Raw genomic sequence first — 16,486 nt, 5'->3', positions numbered from 1 at the left:
TTTTCACAGTTTACATTTATACGCATAAATAATTTAAGATACTTTGTTTTAGATATTTTGAATGAGCGATTTCTCGGAATCCACGGGGCTTATCACCGACATGAAAATGTCGTTTCGTTATTGCTGTAGTTTCAGTTTTAATTTTGTTCTTTAACGAAGTTAATTGAGACTGCATAGCTTCGTTGATGGGATGATTAATGAATATGGAGCAGTCGGTGGAACGAGACCTCGTAGATGGAAACCGAAGTATTTGGAGAAACCTGCCCTGGTGCCGCTTTGTTGATCACAAGTTTCACACGACCTGACCTGGGATCGACCCCAGGCCGCCGTGATGGGAAGATGTGTTTTTTCCACATTTATGTCTATTTTATTGTCTTTTCAGCATCTAGAGACTTCACCGTAAGTTTTTTTAACAGAGTGTGAGCCAAGTTAGGCCCTTGCCCCACCCCCATCTCTTAGCAGCAGTGTCTGGGCGCGGGAACAAAAACGTGCTACAATAAGAATGTGTGTTTCGTGTTTGAAGAGCCTAGCTTGTCGTATAGGAAGAAATATTATATGTGTTTTAAGGCACAATAAATTTTAAATTTAATTTGTTTCTCGGAAATAAATGTTTGGGAAATTACAGTTTATTGCAATCAGACTGCGTTTTTTTCCAAGAGGGAGGGAGACAGTAATTGAAATTCTGAAATAATGTATGTCCACATGTTTCTTCACGTTCTGTTGCAGTTATATAAAATATCTCTAAGCGAATACTTGCTTGAAAAATGTCAAAACGTACAGTATTTATAAAAGAGAGATGAATATCTTTCTGAACTATTTTTAATGTTTGGTGAACATTTAGCGATCTAAATGGAACTTTTCATTAGAATATTCTGAGCTAGTAGTAGTTTTTTATGTAATTATGTAAAGGCCCTCTTCGTAATTTTGTCGATGACAGGCGTTTAGAAATGTTAATCCAGTATTCAGAAATCGAAAGATGCTACATAAACAGTATGCCCACACGACGCTCTTCACATGATTAAAACACATTGATAGCCGACCTTTTTTCTTGTGACGCATGAACGATTTCCATGTACAGTCTACGATTTCATATACAGGCCATGTCTTATAGGCAAGATTCATTTAATAAAAAATCAGATGATTGTAATTTCGTGACTTCCCGTAAAAAGTTTCCATACGTAGCGTACTGAGCTGACGTCATTTGTCGTGTTTCACTGTGTACCGCACAAACAGCTGGAACACCATCTTGCATATAGAGATAAGAATAACCACTGTAACGGCAGCCAGCACAACAGCTTTGATGATCTGGAACTCGTGTAAACGCGACATGGATGGAGGCATTTGACCACTGTAATCGTTTTCGTCTAGCGATGAGAAGTTAGTCATGTTAGTGGAACCCCAGATTCCATTCGGATAGAGATAGTTGTCTGCAGCAAGCCGGTCTTGGTCGTAGAAGGCTCGAGAAATGCGTCCCAGCGCGTCTTCCGTTACGTTTCCACCCTCCTTGAAGTTATAATTTTGGAGGGAGGCATTTCTGGCAACGTGTGCACTGAAGTCTGTCACCACATCCAGTGCTTGTCCTGTAATGTCTTCATCTCCTTGCGACTCGGATCGCTTTTCTTCTTCCCCGTACGGAAGTTTAGTCGAAGGTGCAGGGGCCATGGACGGTTTATTTTTTCTCCTGGGTTTACCAGATCTTGGTACCTGAGCAAAGAATATTCCAATTAAAACGCGTACATGGTACCCGTAGTCTTGTATAAGTATGAAACGTAATCTCTCACTCTAAGAGAAGAGTGAACCAAGTAACTTCAGAATTTACAGCCACGTTAGCGTTGCGAAAGTTAGAATTTTATTTTTAGGAACAAGATCTAAAGCTTAACATTAGAATTTAATTCCAAGAACTAGCCCACAAAATTGGGCTTTTGCTTTTAAAACTTTAGACCTTTGGTTCCGTTTCGAAACGGTTGGGCTTTTTGTTTTGTTTTTAAAAATAAATTTCTAAAGACCATCTAAGATTAAGCTTTGGGTAATATTTTTACGAATAACCTTGTGCAGTTGGCAGAACTAGCATTGTGGATAATATGGCGGTATATTTCCGAAGTTACTTGGGACACCCGTTAGTGCGGAAATATTGACAGTGATGACGATGATAGCATGTATTTTAATCTAAAAAGGCAAAGTAACAGGAGGTGTAGCTTAATGCTTTATATTCACCAAATATTTTTAGAGTAATAAAATCAAGGAAGATGACATGGGCGGGGCATATAGAATGCACGAGAAAATTAGAAATACATGGTCTATAAAGTCTAAAAAGAAACTGAATTGAAAGTCTGCTTTGGCGAAATAGGCGTGGATAGGAGCCACTATTAAAGTTGATTTAAGAAATAGGCCTGATGGTGAGGAATGGATTCCACTGGATGAGAATTATGGACTAGAGTTGGGATTCTGTGAAAGCGGAAATGAACTTTCGGGTTACGTAGAAGGCACGAAATTTATTGACTTTATAAACGACTATCAGCTTTTCGAGAAAGACTTTGATCCATGGAGTTAGTTGCGTCCAAGGATTCACTGCATATGAAGGCAACATTATGTGCTTCATACGAATAGTTCGTATTTTCATTTTGATAAAATTCTAAGAAACTAGAATTCAGAAATATTGCCTCTTTAGAAGGAATAATAGGAGTTGGGTTTTGGAGTAATAGGAAAATGATAATGAAAAGTGAATGAACATTAAGGAGAATATTTTGGCCGCGCCATAGCTCAAGCGGTTAGTCGCTGACTTCCCATTGAGGCGGCCCGGGTTCGATCCCGGGTCTGGTCAAGTGGGATTTGTGGTGGACAAAGTGGCGGTGGGGCAGGTTTTCTCCGAGTACTTCAGTTTCCCGCGCCAATCTTCATTCCACCAATTGCTCCACAATCACCCTCACCTATCATCTGGGGCTGATACAATAGGCCAGAAGTGCCGCAGTACAAGGGACTTAGTCCCACCCCACTAGCAATAAAAAAATAAGGAGAATATTTACTGAAATACAAGAATTCTCATTGGGAGGGTAATAGAATGTAAACGGAGACTTCGTGTTCCCGGAGATAATTAGCTACTAGGATGATCGAAGATTTACACCAACACCGTAAAGGCAGACGCCTGTAAGTGCCAAGTATGTGTTTTAGTAAATGGCACTAGCTAATCTGGTTTTTGAGCTTATAGACAAATATATTCTTGCTTAAAACGTTTAGCATTCTTACACATAGAAGCAAAATTAAACTAAACAAACTTGTACAAATTGTATTATGATTGAAACCCAAATTTGACTGTTAGGTTAATAATTAATTTTTTCACACATTTATCACGCATAATCTCCAGTGTCTGCAATAAATGTATATGCTCAATGAGTATTGGCTCGTGAATGATTTATGCCCAGTGGCATAGCTCATATACTCTTTTTTTCTGTTCACTTAGGTATCATCTGAATTCTTGTATTTGGGTTTTACACAGATCTGTATAGTAGAGTTAGGACAGTGTATCTCTTCAGTGTAGTTTCGCTATTGTCTAGTACACGTAGGTTCACCTATTGTGCATCAGTGAATAATGAATTTGAATGGAAAATTGTTGATTTAATTTGAGGATCTAAGTAACAGTCCTGAATGGTATTGCGTTATGTAATGATACAATTATGTTTTAACCGTTAAGACGAACCTTATCAGCAATTAATCATGGAAGACAAAGGGCGTAGGTATTATCATCCTATGAATGTATAAGGGGTGGGCCTTCTTGGCCCTTGCACCGCGACCTCAGTGATCTCTTGTTCCTTATTGTCATCCGAAGTGCGCACGTTGTAAGGCGTTCCTAGGTCTCCATGCCATGCCATTAGTAATTAGGGAGCATTGGGATCATGGAGGTGAAACTTTGCCTTCTCAGACCTCAGTTGTGGATCTACGGCCAACAATATTCTACCATTTCCTTTTGCCTTTGACGGAAAATGCTTCCAATGCCCAACGTGCAAGATGGCTGGCGATCCTCACAGCCGCCATAGACTAGCTCGTATCCCTTCTACACGTGGCAGTTTATACTTGTTTCTCACGCCTAAAATATTTATTCGAAAATTATAGACGCTGTCTAAACATATATTTTTATTCAAGAAATTTTCTATCTGAAAAGCAAAAATAACAAAATAGCAATTACAATTGTAATTTTTTTAACATACAACCTATATCTTACTGAAATCAGAAGTTAAATACAGACGTAGCTGAAAAATTAAATATCCTTATCAGTAAATGACAGTGATGCTATTTACAAGTATGGATTACACTGGGGCACAAATTCAGTGTTAATCGTTTGCGTATTTATAATAGTCCTATTTGAATTGTGGCGCTTTTAATTGTTGAATGAAGGAATATCCCGGAAGCTGAGTCCGACAAAGGAATGCAATTTTATGGGCCGTGGAGAATTTAAATTGGGGAGGGTGCATAATTTTTTATTGTTCAGATTTACTCCTGACAATGTCAGTAGACCTACTATTTTCGATACATCATGGAGACCATATTAGAAGTAATTTTGCTTGTCAGCTGTGTCCAAGAAACGAACTGTTGTATGCAATTATTGCATACAAAAGAAATCGGCAAAAAGTTACATAAACTTTCTCATATACACATGGAGGAGCAGAACTAGAGAGAGTACGGTTAATTTTCTGAAGTTAACAGCTAAGCAGTTTTAGTTAGGGAAATTGTCTCCATATTTTAACACAATTTGACCAAAATCGTTTCAGCCGTTTTCGAGAAAACTCCAATGTTGAGTTCTTGGGCCAATTTTAACAGTCTTTACTTTTAGAGCTAGAATGTTCATATTCACCAATGGTAAATTAGCTCTTAATTGCAGAGTATGAATAAAACCAGTAAAACCGTCCAGTCGCTGTGGAGGCACACATGCTCCTACATACACTGACTCCATGGAGTTGAATCCTCCATGAGAAGCTGTAAGTCTCTTGGCTACTCAAGTACGTCCCACCATTTTATGAAACCCGAAGGTTCATTACCGTGTTCACAAGAACCTTCTACTGGCCACTGCCCAGAGCCAGATGAATCCAGTCCACATCGCCCCATCCCATTCTTCTACGATCCATTTTAATGTTATCCTCCCACCAATATCTAGGTCTTCCTAGTGGTTTCTTTCCTCTTGGCTCTCTACCAAAACCCTATAAGCATTCCTCTTCTTCCCACACGTGCTACACGGCTTTACAATCCCATCCTTCTTGGCTTGATTTTTCTAATTATACTGGGCAAAAAGTACAAGTTATGAAGCTCGTTATGCAATTGTCAACCTCCCACCGCTTCATCTCTCATCGGTCCAAATATTCTCCTCAGCGCTCTGTTCTCTAATATATTCTGGCTATATTCGGAGTTGCTGAAAGCGTGTAGATTGGTGGAACACTAGGAGAGGATTCTTGTCAAGCTACACATTGTTACAGACATTTCTGTACGAGAAAGTAGAAAATAAAAGTGAAAGGTCTGACACACTTTAACACTTGACTGGATAATATTTTCGATAAAATATAAAAATTTCAATTGTGCTGCAATATTGAATGTGTAGTTATTATTATTATTATTATTATTATTAGTAGTAGTAGTAGTAGTAGTAGTAGTAGTAGTATTGTTATTATTATTATACTGTAGTTAGGTGTTCACCCAGTGGCAGTAGAACTTACACTGATACAGACAAGGAAAGTCTATAACATAAGAGAACAATACAAAACAAAATACAATACAGTAAACAAGATGCACACAGATAGACTTGAAAGGATTCTGCGATGTTGTATACTGTACTTCTTCTGGATTATTTTGGACTTCATCCATCGTCTGGTATGTCCAGTGATTGAGACTAGCTCTTTCTAACGGGCCCAACTGAGTAGGTTTTATCCTTCCCTACCCACCTGAAGACGGAGACAGATCCAGTCTCCGAAACGTCGTGGTCTTTTGTCTTTTACATACCAGACGATGGATGGAGTCCAAAATAAGCCAGAAGAAATTAGGTACACACAGTTCAAATCGAAACATATAAAGTTATAAGAGGGCAACGTGCTTGTGTTCGTTTCACTGCACTCGAACAAGGACACTTTACATTACTTCCCTTCTTTCCATTCAAGCTCAGCCTAAGGCCTCTGTACTTGCAACAGCTTTCCTAACCCTCTTTCTAAAAGTGTTTAGTTTACAGGCGAAAGACGCTAGTATGCCTGCAGGTAAACTGTTCCAATCCTTTATGGTCCTATTTACAAAGGAATATTTGTCAACATCTGTTCTTTGTTTCCTGCTTCTAACTTTACAACAGTGCTTGTCCCTACTCAGGCAGCATGGTTTAAGCAGGCTATCCCCTATCGCTCTCCAAACTGGTCTCCTGGTGTACGCCTTGTAGAGGGCGCACAGACGGGCTATCAGTCTACGCTGTGCCAGAGTTTCCCAGCCAAATTCATCTGTAGGATTGGCAAATTTAGCCGCTCTTCTTTGTACCCGATCTAAAGCGCTAACCTGCCATCCTCTGTATGGGCCCCAGCATACCGAACCATATTCAAGTATCAGTCTCACTAGTGACGTATAGGCTACACGTTTCGTGTTGTTATTACCGTTTCTGTATACGCATTATTAAATGAAGAGCCTTCCATTCTTTTCGTAGTATATATTTTACATGATCTGCCCATCTTAGATCGCTCCGTATGATTATTCCTGGGAACTTAAAGCTATTTACCTCCGGAATTATTTTGTCTCCAAAATAATACATCAGACGATCCTTCACCCTACCTCTCGTGAGACTTACCGCTTTACTCTTATCTGGTTTTATCTTCATTTCGTTCCCTTAATTATGAGATGACGTTAGAGACGATTTCATTTTCTTTGGAGGTACGCCTGAATTATAAATATTGTACCGGCGCGGTCAGTGTTAACATCTGTAGGAACATTTCAGCAGTTGCCTTTCGCTGAATCTGATAAAATTAGGCTTCACCGTCACACATACTCATACTGATGTAATTTGAACCATTAGGAATACGTTGTGTAGATTTAGAAAGAGATTTAGCTAGTTCAGCAAGATGTATTTCAATTACACCTCCTTTTTGAAACACTCAGGAATATTTTCAAACAAACGCTAGTTACATTCCACAAATATCTTAAATCGCCACTATGATTTGCAATTTACCTATAACGCCTAGAAATTAGTCTAATAGACATTTATGGCAATACTTCAAATTATTCAGAAGTAACGTAGTCGTATCAGTCGTTAGCTCAGAAAACGTATGCCTCATATTAATAATGGGAAATACAAACCTACAGTACCCATCGATGATATGCGGTAGCGTAGTTGGTTGAGGCGCTATGCTACAAGCCGGAAGGTCGCGGATTCAAGTCCTGATGAGGTCACTGGATTTTTTTTAAATTTACCTAATCCTTCCAGCCGCACACTGGACCTGGGGTCGACTCAGCCTCTAACAGAAATGAGTACCAGGAATATTCTAGGAATGTGCTAGGGTAAAGGGCGGCCGGCGTGCAGGGCTGACAACCTTGCCGCCATCTATGAGCCGATTGTCTAGAAAATGTGGGAACCTGAACATCTCACAACCCTATGGGCCTCCACGGCCTGTTACAGGGATACCTTTACTTTTTTTTACTTTACACTGCCCATCAATATTAGCCGTCACACCTAGAACAAATGTTTATGAAGTTTCTTAGGAAACATTCATCATATGAAAGATATGCAGGCTTAATCACGAAATATTATCTTTGTTACGCTCTGTTTAAAGTATTTTTAAATTCGACATAAATTTAAAGAGACATTCATACTTTTAAGTAGGCTGACACAGCCCAAATCAGAATGAGTTAATATTTGTCAAGGGCTCTTATAATGAAATTTCAAAATCCGACTGAAATTTCAAGAGCCTAAGAAGTCGACAACAAATATTCTGTTCGATCATAACTCGTTCTTCGTCACAGGCGCACACATAAGCCGAGAACTGAACTACAGAGCAATCAACAAACACCAATACGAACTTTCTCAGGTCACTTGGCACCCTACCTTCAAGACCGGGAAGAACAGGTACAATCACTCTCCAGCAACACAGGAGCTCGAGTAGGGGGCGTACCACGTTCATGCGAGAAGCAAGCAGCGACTAGCAACATATACTTGTTCGACTTCCCAGTATTTTCGGATGTTTTAAAAGGCGTCGAACGCAAGCGCGTAGCCTCTCAGAGTCTGATATGCCTACTTCAGTCTATCCCCCTTTAGAACGCTTAGAACAGATGTCAGTCTGATTTTCTTTGAGCTCGGCGAAGTAAGTCAAGCAGTCACAAACGCCGCCACATTCAGTATATTGTGAAACCGCGCGCCCAACTACTTTAGGTGTACTCATGTGTTCCGTATTATATTTAGCGTGCGCGAAACAAACTAATATTGCTGGCCTCCTCAGTTCGCTACGACCTAATTGCCGTCTTTCATTAAGCCGTAAGGAGATTTCGCAAGAGAAACAAAACAGAAATTAGAACAATTCGAAGGTGCCAACAGTGTCAGCATTTAAGAGTGGCTTGTTTTACTCCCTCTCGACGAGCAGTGGCTTATGCCAGGAGAATTGCAGGGTTATCCTCTACTTCCATTGTAATAAACTATCATATGGAATAATCTGAATATCTTTAAATGCCATAACGGATGTAAGAATTCGCTGTTATTTATATTTTAATCCAAAACGATGGTTTCGATTCTTCACATATTAAAGACTAATAGAACATGTAACTTCTTAATGCCAATATATTTTTCCGAAATGATTTTAGGTGTATGCGCAACAGTGAAGTACAGTAAAGTAATCCCTGTAACAGGCCGTGGAGGCCCATAGGGTTGTGAGATGTTGAGGTTCCCACATTTTCTAGACAATCGGCTCATAGATGGCGGTAAGGTTGTCAGCCTTACGCGCCGGCCGCCCTTTACCTCCAAGACTATTCCAAGAATACTCCTGGTACCCATTTCCATTAGAGGATGAATCGACCCCAGGGTCATAGAGCGGCTGGAAGGATTAGATACATTGAAAAAATCCAATGAACTCATCGGGACTTGAACCCGCGACCTTCCGGCTTATAGCATAGTGCCTCAACGAACTACGCTACCGCGTGCCCCCGTATGCGTAACAGGATTTATAATATTTATGTACACTTGTGTGCTGTGTCCGTCCGCAAGAAATAATTATGCTATGACTGGACGGATATTGACAATGTTGAGAACAAGGGATCTACAAACATTTATAGAACAAATTTTAATTGACCCCAGCAGCGGTATTTCAACAGTATTTCTGAGATCGCTTCATTCACTACATCAGTACTCCAGACAAACACACATCTTATTATGCAGCCAGTCTTCGGGGATATACATGTTACTACGTCAACACATCGATCGCTACCTCAAGGAGACACTACTGCAGGCCTATTAATCTGTCCGGGTTGTTCACCAAACAGGAAATCATCAAAATGGCTATTCCAAATATTCAGATAACTTGCAACATGAAGTAGGGGCACACGGTAGCGTAGTTGGTTGAGGCACTATGCTACAAGCCGGAAGGTCGCGGGTTCAAATCGCGATGAGGTCATTGGATTTTCTTCAATTGACCTAATCCTTCCAGCCGCACTGTGGCCCTGGGGTCGACTCAGCCTCTAACAGAAATGAGTCCCAGGAATATTCCTGGAATATTCTTAGGAGTAAAGGGCGACCGGCGTGTAGGGCTGACAACCTTGCCGCCATCTGTGAGCAGATTGTCTAGAAAATGTGGGAACCTCAACATCTCACAACCCTATGGGCCCCCACGGCCTGTTACAGGGATACCTTTACTTTGTTTTTACAACATGTGTCTTGAGTCTGAGTCTCATTTTACGACCGACAGTCAGTCGGCCAGTCTGCCTTGGCATAAAGCACCCGTCTGGGGCTTGCGACCAGATCTGTATTATTCTTTGACAGTTACGGTCTTGTTTATTGTGGGCGCCCTCTCTGACGAGAGGACGGGTCCTTCTTTTGTATATGCTGCTGGTCCTTGCCAGCGCAGTCTTTCTCGGGTCGGAGAACCTTGATACTCGAGGTCGAATCCAACCTAATTCACAATTCTATAGAAATTTTTATGCATTTTTAGGTTTCAACAAAATTTTCACTTTTAGTATAGTCTTTTTTTTTTACTCAGTTGTAGGTAAAACACGATGGTAAGCGTTAACGGCCGAAATATATTAGAATTAAAATAATAAAGTTTTTTTAAACATAAGTTTGTATGCCAGTTAATATGCCTCCCATTCAACGCTACGCAAGATGATCTATTTAGAACGTAGCTACATAAGTCTATCATCATCATCAACAGCGTCAGCACCACCACAATTGGAAAAACAGGCATTTTGGAGCCGTAGCCTTCCTTAAAATGTTCTCTCAGATTGCACCCGGCTTTCACTTCTTTGGATTACACAACAATATTTTTGTACAGAACAAGCTCCTCAGCCTTGCCTCCAACCCCCAACCTGGAGGACAGAGGCCTGTGTTACACCAAAAATACCAACAAACTTGACATATTATGTTGATAGTTGTCTTGCATTGTTGTGGTTGTGAAACATAGTCTTTTACTCTGAATTATGAACCTGAATTACGCCTGCCGGTGTTGCAAAGAATATGCGCAGGAATACATTTGGACCTGAGAAGAATGAAGCAGGTGGCCAGCTGAGGTTGTCATGTAGCAAGCAAGACTGTAATTTATGCTCCTACCCTAATATGGCTAGAGTAGTTAAATCGAGTAGTCGATCACAGTGGCCGCCCGGTCTAAAGCGTGAACTGTCTTCATCCGCTCAAACACTGGTGTCTTGGGTTCGAATCCAACACGCGACGTGGATGCTCGCGTTTATTCTGTGTTTGTGTTGTCCTGTGTAGGTAGCGGCCTTGAGGCTGGCTGATTCCCAGTTCAAGGAGTCCTACTGATTTTCTATGATTGGCAAACTGTAAAAGAGAGGCCAAGGTTTATCATGGACTGTAGCGTCCACGGGTTAGGTAAAGGTAAAGTTGTCCTTGTACTTAACTAATTAAACATTACGGCATGAAGGCGTATGGAGCAGTGGATGTATAAATCCAACATTCACTTGACCTCGGCACTGTTTGGAGGTGAGTGGTAAGCTTCGGGCACCGGCTGCTTTATTCCCGGGGAAAGAGGCCGGTACTTACATTAGATTGGAGATTGTATGGACCCCAGAGCCGATCTAGACGGCTTGTAGTTAGATTGAGCAAGTTATGATGTGCTGGTCATTTAACATGGACATTTGGCAGTAAAGTTTCTTGAAAAGCCTCCACTTGTAAAACCCAGGAAGGTATAGTACTGTCACGATTTAGTGGTGTGACTATAGACGGGGTATGGATTGGTGAATGGATTTATTGACCACTTATACATACCACTCTGAACTACAAGTAATTACAGCGCTATCGCTAATCTCCACATTTTACAAATCACCACAGGACCCACTAAGCCTTTTACCAACTTGCTATATCTTCAGCCGTTCCCTGGCAACAGCATCTCACAGTGGAGATTCCTCACATTAACGCGCACAGGTTCTATCTTCACAGTCTCCCGTGCAGAACTCGACTTTCAATAAACTAACCCCCAGACTGGCCGCCGTTTGACACCAATCCCCTAGTCTTCTCTTCACAGGCTAACTTTCAACAGACAACTAACTGGGTGGCCCCAGTTATCTTCCTTATAACCACTTTGCACGGACCGAGTAGAAAACACCGTTTCCAACATTAACTCTATTATTGTGTGCATATCCTTGTCACTGCAACGTGTTTACCGATCCACTGCCTAGAAACGGCTGCATAACTTCGTTGTTTATTCGCTTACTGCAAGGCAACGGCTGTACACGCTAGGTTAAGATGACGGTGTAGTCTCTGATCCTATTAAGATTTTTAACAGTTTGGTGTACCCTGATCGGAGTTTTTATGATACCGAACTGCATCAAGTTCATAAAGGCCGTCATAGGATTCTTGTCAGAGTACCAGGAACAAGTTATAAAATAAGGGATAAGCTGATTGCTTCCTATAAACATCATCTGTAGCCTCACTGAAGTCCACAGCACAGTTTGTATATTTGTCTTTTGTTGCTTTTATTACACACGGGTCATTCCATGTGAAATCAACCAGAGAGGTCACTCACCATTTTTAAAAAAATTCAAAATTTGCATACACTTATTTCTACATATCTTCACACCTCAAAAAAAATGTTAAAAAAATTGTGATCTGCTCGGTTCTCCCGGTACAGCCGTTTTTATAATGCGAAGGAACGCGTTTTCAGCTCAAATGGGGGTTTGCGTTATCTTCTGTATCTCGATAACTATTTAAGCTAGAGACTCCAATGAAACACCAACTTGTTCCCCATGATATGGACAACAAATCATATTATTATAAGGTTTTACTCAACTCACTTCCTCTAGGTGTAATTAAGCTTGAAACTTACCTATCGATTTTGGGAGAAACGCTATTTTTGACCTTCAGAAACCAATGGGAGGGGGAAAGTATCAGATCTGTGGTTTCTACCCTTTGTTTTCTCCTATATGAAGAATATAATCACATAGTTTTGAACACCGAACCTATTTTCCAGGAGCTTCCAAACTTTGCCCTGGGCCCAAAATCGGCCATTTTTAATGTCTCACATCTCCGGTGGGGAAGCTCCGAAAAATTTTAAATTCATAGCAAATAATTCTCTATTCCAGACTAACGTGGAGTTAAAATTACAACTTTGATATCCAACTAATAGGGAAGTTTCTATAATGTGAAAAAAAAAACGCGTTTTCGCCTGAAATGGAGGTTTGCGTTATCTCCCATATCTCGATAACTGTTGAAGCTAGAGACCCCAATAAGAAACACATTTGTTCCTCATGATATGGACAACAAATCATATTTTTATAAGGTTTCACTCAACTCACTTTCTCTAGGTCTAATTAAGCTCGAAACTTACCTATCGATTTTGGGAGAAACGCTATTTTTGACCTTCAGAAACCAATGGGAGGGGGAAAGTATCAGATCTATGGTTTCTACCCTTTGTTTTCTCCTACATGAAGAATATAATCACATAGTTTTGAACACCGTACCTGTTTTCCAGGAGCTTCCAAATTTTGCTCTTCGGCCCGAAATCGCCCATTTTTAACATCTCATATCTCCTGTGGAGAAGCTCCGAAAATTTTGAAATTCATAGCAAATAATGCACTATTCTAGAGTAACTTGAAGTTAAAATTCAAACTTTGATATTCAACTAATAGCGAAGTTGTGGGCACTTTGAATTTTATCAAAAAAAAAAAAATGAATACCTCAACAATTGGCTTACCTGCATCCAATGGTATTAGTTCTTTGTGTACTCCCATGAATATTTTCCAGTTTGTTTGAAAGTACATGTAGTTCAGTAAGTGTCCAATATCACGATGTCTTCGAAATCATCGGACTTGGATGTTTTATAACACCTGACCGTGTTTTCCTCCAGATGGACGACCCGGTGTTTTTCTCTTGCGTGGAGCACAGTTTTGCACTTTTGGAACATGCTTTTTAGAATGATTTCATTTCTTACAACTTCCTCTTTTGGCACAAAAAAGTAAACTATCCCTGGGATATTTTGTATGCAGAATATTTACAGTTCTAGCGGGCACATGATTTGAAGACTGGCTTTCGTTGCTTACCTCTTCTTGGTGCTGCCAATGCCGTCACAGGCATTCTTCCCGTGCGAGGTGGCATTTAAGTTCCATTCTGCTTCAAGTCCGAAGTCTTCATAGTGATGACATAAATTGGAAAGATTCTCTTTGTTTTTATATTGGCTTCCAGCGCCATCACTGAAATAAATAAGTTTCCTGACTGAAGGCACACTTTCTTTTATATCGGCGATAAGACATTTTTGGAACACATAAACTGTGGCTCTATCGTGCTTTACATGATCACTGATTATACACAAGCTTGGGGATTTTGTTATAGTATCCGCCTTGTAGTAACACACAAAAGGGTGAAGTGTAGCCTGTTGATTTACCCAGCGGAAACTTTGAATCTCGTCTTGAACGAGAAACGAACAATTTTTTTGCAAAATCTGTAAAATTTAAAGTGCCCACAACTTCGCTATTACTTGAATATCAAATTTGTAATTTTAACTCCAAGTTACTCTAGAGTAGAACATTATTTGCTATGAATTTCAAATTTTTCGAAGATATGAGATTTTAAAAATGGCAGATTTGGGGCCCAGAGCAAAGTTTGAAAACTTCTGGAAAATTCTGGAAACTAGGTACGGGGTTCAACCTACGTGATTATATTCCCAATGTAGGAAGCAACAAAGGGTAGGAACCACAAATCTGATACTTTCCCCCTCCCATTTGTTTTTGAAAGTCAAATATAGCGTTTCACCCAAAATCGATAGGTAAGTTTCGAGCTTTATCAGACCTACAGAAAGTGATTTGAATGAAACCTTGTATTAGCATGATTTATAGTCCATATCATGGGGAACAAATTGGTTTCTTAGTGGAGTCTATAACTTCAATTGTTATCGAGATATGGAAGATAACGCAAACCTCCATTTGAGCTGAAAACGCGTTTTTTCGCATTATAGAAACTTCGCTATTAGTTGAATATAAAAGTCGTAATTTTAACTTCAGGTTGCTCTAGAATAGCGCACTATTTGTTATGAATTTAAAAATTTTCGGAGCTTTTCCACCGGAGATATGAGATGTTAAAAATGGCCGACTTTGGGCCCAGAGCAAAGTTTGCAGGCTCATGGAAAATTTTAGAAAATAGGTGTGGTGTTCAAAACTATGTGATTATATTCTTCATGTAGGAGAAAACAAAGGCTAGAAACCACAGATCTGATACTTTCCCGCTCCCATTGGTTTTTGGAGGTGAATAATAGCGTTTTTTCCAAAATCGATAGGTAAGTTTCGAGCTTAATTAGACCTAGAGGAAGTGAGTTGAGTGAAATCTTGTAATGATATTATCACTTGTTGGGTATGTCACGCGACAAATAAATTCACGTGGGTCTCGGATTCAGCGAATCTTTATTTGACACTCTCGCTTTCACACTTTACAGCCATTAGCACTTGCAGTATTACAATGACTGCTTACAATATCTCGGCCAGTACATCTGTATCTCTCGGCATCTATCGCGAGACTCTTATCGAATATATTGCCTTCTTATATGTCTGCGGCCGTTGCTATGCATTGGACCTTCTGTTGTAACCGTGAAGACTCCTGTTAGAACTACAATACCGCTATTGTTGTTTCCTATGCAACGGTCTATTCCAGCGTTTCCATAGAAGTGACTCTTCTGGATTCCAAACACGTTATAGTCCATATCATGAGGAACAAATTGGTTTCCTATTGGAGTCTCTAGCTTCAATAGTTATCGAGATATGGGAGATAACGCAAACTTCCATTTCAGGCGAAAACGCGTTTTTTTCGCATTATAGGAACTTCGCTATTAGTTGAATATCAAAGTTGTAATTTTAACTTCATGTTACTCTGGAATATAGCATTATTTGCGATGAGTTTAAAATTTTTCGGAGCGTCCCCACCGGAGATATGAGACGTTAAAAATGACCGATTTGGGGCCCAGAGCAAAGTTTGGAAGCTCCTGGAAAAAAAAATAGATACTGTGTTCAAAACTATATGATTATATTCTTCATGTAGGGGAAAACAAAGGGTAGAAACCACAGATCTGATACTTTCCCCCTCCCATTGGTTTCTGAAGGTCAAAAATAGCGTTTCTCCCAAAATCGATAGGTAAGTTTCAAGCTTAATTACACCTAGAGGAAGTGAGTTGAGTAAAACCTTATAATAATATGATTTGTTGTCCATATCATGGGGAACAAGTTGGTGTTTCATTGGAGTCTCTAGCTTAAATAGTTATCGAGATACAGAAGATAACGCAAACCTCCATTTGAGCTGAAAACGCGTTCCTTCGCATTATAAAAACGGCTGTACCAGGAGAACCGAGCAGATCACAATTATTTTAACATTTTTTTTAGGTGTGAAGATATTGTCGCGTATCGGGCTTATATCGCGACAAATAAGTTCACGCCGTATTTTATATAGCGAATTTTATTTCACACTCGCACTTACAATCACCCAAATTACAGATTTACGGTTACTGCTATCTGCAGTATCACAAATAGTACACTCCAAATGCCACAATACAACTGACCTCGGCGACTGTTGCTTTATAACTCAGTACAACTCAGTACAACTGACTGTGAATAGCCTTCACTGCTCCCTATGTAGCCTCGATCGGACAATACGGGAAAACGGCCACGTAATAGGCACCCTTTGCATGGCGCTGTGTTGCTATGTAACGCTAGCGGAGGTAACCGCTGTTACTACTTGGTGACGTCACCGCTGTTGACTTGCGTTGCCTAGCGACCAGGATGCTAGGACTCGGCTAACATCGGCTCGCTTCGGCTTCGCTCGGCGCATCACGGCTGGCGGGGGGGG

General features: G+C 40.3%; 1 long non-coding RNA gene across 1 annotated transcript; it reads right to left on the bottom strand.

The window, feature by feature from the left end:
* Positions 1 to 610: 610 nt before the first annotated feature.
* Positions 611 to 8,355, bottom strand: LOC111871961. Its single transcript, XR_002844138.2, has 2 exons — positions 8,054 to 8,355; positions 611 to 1,704 (listed from the first exon to the last, which is right to left on the bottom strand). It is a non-coding gene; the product is annotated as an uncharacterized LOC111871961 (long non-coding RNA).
* Positions 8,356 to 16,486: the final 8,131 nt, after the last annotated feature.

This window comes from Cryptotermes secundus, unplaced genomic scaffold (assembly GCF_002891405.2).
Source record: "Cryptotermes secundus unplaced genomic scaffold, Csec_1.0 scaffold30, whole genome shotgun sequence".
Taxonomy (NCBI): Eukaryota; Metazoa; Arthropoda; class Insecta; order Blattodea; family Kalotermitidae; genus Cryptotermes; species Cryptotermes secundus.
The sequence above is the reverse complement of the archived record's forward strand: the minus strand, read 5'-3'. Positions and strand labels throughout refer to the sequence as shown.